General features: G+C 47.4%; 1 long non-coding RNA gene across 1 annotated transcript; it reads right to left on the reverse strand.

Moving 5' to 3' along the window:
* Positions 1-216: 216 nt before the first annotated feature.
* LOC109320710 lies at positions 217-3,521 on the reverse strand. The gene is made up of 3 exons (XR_002103858.1): positions 3,112-3,521; positions 916-925; positions 217-239 (listed from the first exon to the last, which is right to left on the reverse strand). It is a non-coding gene; the product is annotated as an uncharacterized LOC109320710 (long non-coding RNA).
* Between the last annotated feature and the right edge of the window lie 5,730 nt (positions 3,522-9,251).

A 9,251-nucleotide genomic window follows, 5' to 3' on the forward strand; every position in this document is an offset into this window, starting at 1 on the left:
GGGCACTTAAGGGTTATGCAAAGGGACACTTGCCTGTTTATTGGAGAGCCAGCCAGAAAGGATGGGTTACTGGATGATTGTTTGAAGATTATTTTTCCAGTCTGCTGCATTTGGAATTGAGGGCTTATTGTGACAGGCAAAATCTGCCTTTCAAAATTCTACTGCTCCTTGATAATGCTCCAGGACACCCCACAAGCCTTGGCACCCACCTCAGTGAGAACATTAAGGTGCTGTCCTTGCTGTTTCATAGATTTCATAGACATTAGGGCTGGAAGAGACCCCAGAGGATCATCAAGTCCAGCCCCCCGCCCCAGGGGCAGGAAGTCAGCAGGGATGATAGGATCCCAGCAAGATAAGCATCCAAATGTGTTTTGAAGGCGTTCAAAGTGGGCGCTTGAACTGCCTCAGGTGGTAGTCTGTTCCAAACCTTGGGGGCTCCGACAGTGAAGAAGTTCTTTCTTATGTCCATCCTGAACCAGTCACAGTGGAGTTTGTGACCGTTCGATCTTGTCATCCCTTGGGGGACTCCGGTGAACAGTTGTTCCCCCAGATCCTGATGAGCACCCCAATAAGCTTATAGGTGGCCACCAGATCACCCCTGAGCCTGTGTTTTTCTAGGCTGAATAGCCCCATTGCTCTCAGCCTCTCATTATAAGGTCTGTTTTCCTGACCTCTGATCATGCGCATAGCTCTCCTCTGCACCCTCTGAAGCTTCTCCACATCCTTTTTGAATTGCGGAGCCCAAAACTGGATGCAGTACTCCACCTGCGGCCTCACCAAGGCCGAGTACAACGGGAGAATGATGTCCTGAGATCGGCTTGAGAAGCATCTATGGATGCAAGCCAGTGTTTTGCTCGCTTTACTAGCCGCAGCATCACACTGAAGGCTCATGTTCATCTTGTGGTCAATCATGACCCCCAAGTCCCTTTCATCTGTAGAGCTAACCAGCGTAGCACTGCCGAGCCTATATGCATGGTACAGGTTTTTCCTCCCAAGGTGGAGAACCTTGCATTTTTTGGTGTTGAACACCATCAGGTTCTTGTCCAGATGGTTCATGAGTCTGTACAGATCCACCCGGATCACCCTCCTGTCCTCAGGTGTGGATGCTTTACCACAGAGTTTGGTGTCATCGGCGAACTTGGCCAGTCCACTTCTGACACCAATGTCCACATCATTGATGAATATGTTAAACAGTATAGGCCCTACGACAGAGCCTTGTGGGACCCCACTGGTCACAGCACACTAAGACTTGCTCTCGTCAACCACCACCCTCTGGGTCCTACCGGAGAGCCAGTTTCCCAGCCAGAGGATTGTGGTAATGTCAAGGCCACAGTTAGCCAGTTTAACCAAGAGGTGATCATGGGATACCAGATCGAAGGCTTTTTTAAAGTTGAGGTATATGACATCGATCTCTTCCCCTTTGTCCAGGTCATAAGTCACCTGGTCATAAAAGGAAATGAGATTGGTCAAGCAAGACCTACCCGCAACAAACCCATGCTGGGTATCCCTCAGGATATTGCTTTCAGCTAACCTGTTAAGGATGGCCTCCTTGATAATCTTTTCCAAGACTTTTCCCAGGATAGAGGTCAGGCTGATGGGCCTGTAGTTTGCTGGATCTACTTTCCTCCCTTTCTTGAACATAGGCATGACATTGGCCCTCGTCCAGTCATCCAGCATTTCACCAGAGCGCCAAGAACTCTCAAAGACCTGTGCCAGTGGCTGAGCTATGATGCTCGCCAACTCCCTGAGTACCCTTGGGTGTAACCTATCAGGGCCAGCTGACTTGAAGGTATCCAGCCTGTCAAGGTGTTCCTTCACAAGGTCAGCTTCAAAGGAGGGCAAGGAATCTCCCTCACCCGAGCCTCCCTGACCCATAGTGGGCAGGGCTGCCCCATGGGGCTGATGGAAAATTGACGCAAAGTACCCATTTAGCAAGTTAGCTTTTTCCTGGGCATCAGTTGTCAGTTGCCTCATCTGGTTTAGCAGGGAACCAATGTTGCCTTTGCTTTTTCTCCAGCTCCCCACATATCTGAAAAAAGGACTTTTTATTTTTCTTGATATTTGTAGCTAGCTGGAGTTCCATTGCAGCCTTGGCTTTCCTGATTTGTTCTCTGCAAGTCCTGACTTATGCAGAATATTCTTCCTTGGTGGTGGTTCCAGTCCTCCATCCTTTGTAGGTCTTCCTTTTAAGACGCAGGAGGTCCGCCAGTTCCCTGGAGAGCCAAGGGGGCTGCTGTGCTCTCCTGCTGCCTTTCCTCTGAGACGGGATGGACTTTGCTTGCGCATCCAGGATTACTCCCTTGAGGAGCATCCATGCGTCCTGAACTCCCCTCTCCATTGGGTTGTGGCCTTTTAGGGCCTCTCTGACAAGCCTCCTTAGCTTGTCGAAGTCAGCTTTCCTGAAGTCAAGGACTTCTGTACAACTGACTGACTTGCCAGCTTTACGGCAGATGGTGAAGGTGATCAGTTCATGATCACTATCACCTAGCTTCCCTTCAATTGTTAGGTTGCCATTTAGGTCATCCCCGGTTGCCAGTACAAGGTCGAGCAGTGCTTTACCTCTTGTCAGGCAATAGCCTTCCTGTGTCAGAGGTCGTCCACACATGAGAGAGCTTTGTGACCACCTCGATTTGGCTGAGTGCTCCTCCCATGAGATATCTGGGTAGTTAAAGTTTCCCATGACGCAAGTGTTCCCTTAGGGGCTCTTGCCTTGATTACATTTTGTTCCAGGGCTGGGGCTGGGGTGGGATACCTTATGTGCCTTGGCCTGCTGGTTTTGCAAGGGTCACTCAGCAAGCCAGCAGTGGCAGTAGTCCCCCTGTGCCCCAGTGGGCTTAGTTTAAAGCCCGGTGGAGCAGGTCAGCCAGTCTAGCTGAGAAGCGCCTCCTCCCCAACAGAGCGAGGTGGAGGCCGTCCCTTCCCAACAGCTCACTGCCTCTCTCTCCAAAGAGTAGACTTTGGTCATGGAAGCCAAATCCTTCCCAATGACACCAGCGCCACAGTCTTTGTTTGACTATGTGGATCCTCCTCTCCCTCCTCAGCCCATAGGCCGAGACTGGGAGGATCAAACACAACGTAAGCAGAACTGGCACTGCGGGATGAACCGAACACAACATCGCTCATCCAGCCTATGGATCAGGGTGTTGTTTGAGCTTTCAAGAGCTATTATCTATGGAGGACCTTCAAGAAGTTTATCAATGAGACAGAGTCAAAGGAAAACACAAATGTCAAAGAATTTTGGAAGAAATTTAACATAAAGATGACCACAGACATCATCAGAGAAGCCTGGAATGATGTTATGTAGCAGTGCCTTAATGGTGCCTAGAAAAACATCTGGCCTGCTGTTGTGAATGATTTCTGAGGCTTTGCTGCTGACGAATTTATCAGTGATGCAAGGCATGAGATTGTTGAGATGGCTAAGAGTGTGTGTGGGCTTTGAGCAGGTTGATGAGGAAAACATGGCTAAGCTGCTCAATTCCCATAGGGAGGAACTCTCAAATGAGGATTTTCTTGAGCTGGATAAGGAGCACTATGAAGAATCAGAGCCCATGGAAGAAAATGAAAGGCCCTCTCCCCAAGTTCTCAGGATGAAAGGCATGGCTGATGCGTTCAAACTTATGGATGGTTACCTAGCCTTCTTTGAAAACGACCCCAATCATGAAAGAAGTGCTAAGGTTGCCAGGCTGATGAAGGAAGCGAATGCCTGCTACATGGAGCTTTACAGGGAGAAGTGGTGCAGCTCGGTGCAGTCTTCCTTTGACAAGTTTTTCAGGAAGTGGGACAGCACTATCTTGACTCTATCAACCGACTCTCAGTCCTTCTCTACCCTCTCCACTTCTGGGGTAGAGCCAGCTCTCCCAGAACTTGCCCCAAGGCCTTCCACCCCTATTCGAGAGATATCACTGCCATCTTTTGATGTGTTCGACCTAGATGAAAACTAAGCCTCCACTGGTGGATGAAGATTGTTGTATGTCTATTTTGGGTTTTTTGTGTGCATTTCTTATAATGTAACTGAATAAATATGTTTACAATATGTTTTTGTAACATAATAAATAAAGTATTGGTTGAAAAAGATTTTATTTTCGTACCTTTGGTGTCTTAAATGTGAGGTTTAAGGAACACAACCCCTCACTTTTCTATTATTTCCTATGGGAAAATTCACCTCGAGTCACACAAATTTGACATACATGAGGTTTTTCAGGAACACAATATACGCGCAAGTCGGGAGTCTACTGTACCTTGATTTAAATAAGGCTTTTGATACAGTCTCCCACAGCATTATTGCAGGCAAGCTAAGGAAGTATGGGCTGGATCAATGAACTGTAATGGATAAATGGACAGAAAACTAACTGAAGCATCCGGCTCAGAGGGTAATAAGGAATGGAGCAATGTCTAGTTGGCAGCTGACAGGAGTCGGTCCTGCGACCAGTTTTGTTCAGTGTCTTTATCAACAACCTGGAAGATGGCCTAGAGTGCACCCTCAGCAAATCTGCAGGTGACACCAAGCTGTGGGGAATAGTAGATACACTGGAGGGTAGTGTTACGATTCAGAGTGACCTAGACGAATTGGAGGATTGGGCCAAAAGAAATCTCATGAGGTTCAACTAGGAAGAGTGCAAAGTTCTACACTTAGGCTGGAGCAATCCCATGCACCAGTACAGGCTGGGGGCTGACTGGCTGGTCAACAGTTCTGCAGAAAAGGACCTGGGTGTTACAGTAGACAATAAGCTGAATATGAGCCAGCAGTGTGCCCTTGTTGCCAAGGCTAATTGCGTTCTGGGCTGCATTGGTAGGTGTGTCACCAGTAGGTCCAGAGAAGTGATTATTCCCCTCTCTTCAGGACTGGTGAGGGCAAAACTGGAGTACTCTGTTCAGTTTTTGGGGCTCACTACAGAAAGGATGTGGACAAATTGGAGAGAGTCCAGCAAAGGACAACAAAAATGGTGAGGGGGCTAGTGGATCTGACTTCTGAAGACAGGCTGAGGGAACTTGGCTTATTTAGTCTAGAGAATAGAAGATAGAGGGGGGATTTAATAGCAGCCTTCAACTACCTGAAGGGGGCTTCAAAAGAGGATGGAGCTAGACTGTTCTCAGTGGCGGCAGATGACAGAATAAGGAGCAAAGGTTTCAAGTTGCAGCAAGGGAAGTTTAGGTTAGATATTAAGAATAATTTTCTCACTAGGATGGCAGTAAAACACTAGACAGGTTACCCAGAGAGGTTGTGGAATCTTTGCCCTTGGAGGTTTTTAAGACCTGGCTAGACAAAGCTTTGGCTGGGATGATCTAGTTGGGGATGATCCTTTGAGCAGGAGGTTGGACTAGATAACCTCCTCAGGTCCCTTCCAGTCCTAACTTTCTATGATTCTATGATTTGATTTTGGCTTGTGAACTGGAGGACTGGTTGCAGCTACAGGGGAAGAGAAGGCTGAGGTGTGCCTTCCTTATTTGTTTTGACATAGGGGCTAAAGGAAAATCCCAAGCCATGGAATGGACCCTAGCTCATGGAGATGGAACTCTAAATAGTTGTGAGATAAACCATTGAGGCTGGGCCTAAAGCCCAGAAGCTTAGTCTTTACTAGTGGGCCAAGGTGGGTGTAGCTGGAGAGAAAAGAGAATCTAGGCTTTAACAGCTGGAACTCCAACAAACCCTTAGAATACCTGCAGAGACAACCCTGATGAATGAGGGAACTCCTGTGTGGGTGTGCAGGGGCAGATGGACCCAAATAAGGTGACCAGTCTGATGGAAGCAGCCAGGCTGCCTCCAGAGCTTCTACTAGTCCTAGGACTTTCTTCCACTGTCCAATATCCCATAATATTGAAGTTGTGGCAGGTGAATAAAAGAGACATAGGAGGTTGGGAGAGGGTAGTAACAGAGCATCACAAGCTGTAATTATGTTTGTGCTGTGATTTTGTAGAACAGGGATGTGATCCTGCCAAAGTCAATGAAAATTTGTTGTGAACTTCAGTTGAAAAAGACAACTGCATATTTTTGGAGGTTCCACTTCATCACCACAAGATTTGGATATTTGTCTCTCTACATTTTCTGCTGTTGGGGCCTGATTATATCTCACTAAAATCAGTGGGGAATAGTATCTAAAGTGGAATCTATGGAAAGCGAATTTCAACAGTTCTCCTACACAAGGGGACAAAAGCTTGTCAAAATTACTGCAGCTGTCTTCATTTGTAAGGAATAAGAGCCTATACACAGATAACAGCACCACCTAGGAAGAATGGCATTACAGATATTTTAAAAGGGTTTGCCTTCTACAAAGGCTGCATTCAGATAGTTACCTTTGTTGCAATATCAGTGCAGTGCAGTAATGAGAATATGCATTAAATACTGCATTTTAGTCACATACAGCACGCAATCAAATAAAACCTGCCCCTTGCCTTTGTAAGGCAGATTGTGGAAAAGATTTTTTCTAAGTCATGACATAGATAGGGTTAGCAGAAATTCATTTTTTTAAAAAATAATTTTGACAGATAATATTAATGTACTTCAATGTTTATTTAAATTTTCAGGTTTGCATGTAATTAGGGGTGTAAGGGGCAGACAATTAACTAATGACAGTATATGATTAACAGCTTTATAAAATCACATCAAAATATAAAAATTAAATATCTGTAAATCAATAAATCATACCTGCTTTAATGCATTCTGTTCATTTGGTAGTATTTCCTCTTAGGGGAGTGCAGCAATAAAGATTTTCTTGGCTGATACCAATGGCCAATTTATCAGCCATATTGGCCAATTCCAATCCGACAGCCGATTTGCAGGAATGCAGCCTGGCATCTTGGGGGGAAGGGCCATGGGGAAGGGAAGGGATGTTGGGGGGGGCAGATTGAGGCCCCCACAGTGAGAGACAGAATGGGGCAGGGGCAGGGCAGTGAATGCGACCCTGGGGCAGGGAGTGTGATAGAGCTGTGGGTGGTTCATGTAGTCAGAACGGGGAGGTGGTTCCCTACTGCTGCACGCACACTAGGGGAGGCACGAGGGGCACGTGCCCCCCGGATTTGTGCACAGGGTGAGGGCAGGGGCTGTGCCAGCCTCTTCCCAGTGGGGAGGGGCTGGACCAGCACTGTGCTTGGGACGGGCATGACTGAGGTGGGCTTAGCTGCATGGGGTACACAGTGGCAGCGGTGGCACTGGGAGCAGTGGCAATGGGGGTCTATGGGGAATTTTGTGGTGGCTAGAGCCCCCAAGCCCCCCCCCAGTGCCACCTCTGCTGCCTTTCCCTTGGAGTCCTGAGCAAGGGAGGCACTAGAGGGAGCTTAGGGGGCTCTAGCCACCCCCTCCCAGCACCACCATGCACCCCACACAGCTGAGCCCACCCTGCCCCATCCACCCCGAGCATAGCCCTGGCCCTGAGCCTGCAGTGGGCAGCCTGCCCTCACCCACTGCACAAAGCCAGGGGCATTCATGCTTCTCCCAGGGGTGCATGCAGCAGTGGGGAGCTGCCCTGCCCCAGACAAGCCACCCACATCTCTGTCCCACTCCTGGCCCTGGGGTCACATGCACTGCCCTGTCTGTGCAGCACCTGCTCCTGCCATACTCCCTCCCTCACCGTGGAAGCCTTGATCTGCCCCCTCCCCATGCCCCTTTCTCTCCTACAGATTTACTGGCAGGAAACCACTCTCCAAGTTGCCGGGCTGCATTTCTGGGCCCATGTATGCCACAGCTACGTGCATGCACACAAGATTTATTGGTGACATTATTGTCCAAAAAAAGCCTATTGCCAATAATGTTGATTTTCCTGTTATGGGTACCAGTCTGATATGTGACTGATATATTGGTATACCTCTACTTCTTCTTCTTTCATTCCTAGTCCCCTAGGGTTTCTGGCAGTTGCAGTCCAAACTACAGTCAGCATGGTTCTGTAAGACTGCTCCCACCGTTGTCACATACTCCACATCAGCCATAATTTTTCTTACACCCCCCCCCCTTTTTAAATAAATTTTGATTATTAGTTATGGAAATACATTTTAATTGGTCTGAGTTTCAAATAAAAACTGATGTATATCAGTGTTTACCAATTAAAAGTTGAATCCTGCCAAGCCTAGACACAGAGTAAGCCTTCCTGGGAATATAGTGTCTGGAAAATGTAGCATCTCAGGAGACAGGCAGGAGGCAGCAGAAACTTCCTGGTGCCAGCAGTCTCATCCATACTGTCTTCCTGGACACTATATTTCCAGGACTTACTCTGTCACACAAAGTTAGGTCCCAGAACCTAGCCAGGGCAGTGGCAAGATTGTTAGTTCTTCACTAAAAGCAGTTTTTTATATAAATGTCTGTAAATGAAATGTTTCCATATTACAAGCCACATCAAGATACTATCAGCAGATCACTTGCTGCTTCAGACACAATCTACAGTGCTCAGCCAGTAACTATGGCTCCGAGAGGTTTTTAAATGCAGGGCTTTGGATCTACAGCTGCTGAAGCAGACACAAGTGGCAGCCATCTTGGCAACCACATGGCATGCACACTGTCTCCAGATTTTCTGCTTTTTCATAGAAGAAATGGCTTTCCCACTTAAAGCACACACCCCACTTTTCGAGGGCTGATTTTTGGGGAAATTTGTTCATTTTGTATAAGAACACAGTATATGTTCCACAGTTGGCAGTTCCAGAAGACTGCAATATTTTTGGTGGACATATTCATAGTAAAATGCATTACCATAATAAGAGACGGTACTTATCTTGCACCTTAGAATACATATTTTAAACCAAATGTAGAAGAGAACACATGAAGCCTTCTGTTTTTGGTCACTCATGTAATTCTTAGGTGATTAAAAAGGCTGACCTGTGGTAATGTAATGATGAATTATACAGTGCTCAGAAATAAAGGGGTATAGCAGGACCAGGCCCCAGGGGTGGCCATGACACCACCTGGTAGCCAAATAGGTACTGCCTTATGCTGTTTCTAGATACCCTTACTTCTGCTCTCAACTGCCATGCCTTGATGTAAATGTTAGATGGTTAAAGGGAAGCTGCCTAACAGTTCTAGAATGTGTCATTGTGTTTTCTTCACCATCGTATCTCTTCCCGGACCCACTAGCCTAAACCCAACCCCTCAGTAGTTGGGCCCTTCTGGCCAGTGTTCCCTTTAAACTGTGTGGTGTGCATGGCTGTGCAGACGTGCTCATGCTGTGCTGCCAGGCGCACCTGTATGGCCATGCACACCACGCAGCTTAGAGGGAATGCTGTTCCTGGCCCATATGTGCCTTGAGGCAGCCATTGCCTTATGGACTATT

The sequence above is a fragment of the Crocodylus porosus genome, unplaced genomic scaffold (genome assembly GCF_001723895.1).
Source record: "Crocodylus porosus isolate Cpor-Errol unplaced genomic scaffold, CroPor_comp1, whole genome shotgun sequence".
Classification (NCBI taxonomy): domain Eukaryota; kingdom Metazoa; phylum Chordata; order Crocodylia; family Crocodylidae; genus Crocodylus; species Crocodylus porosus.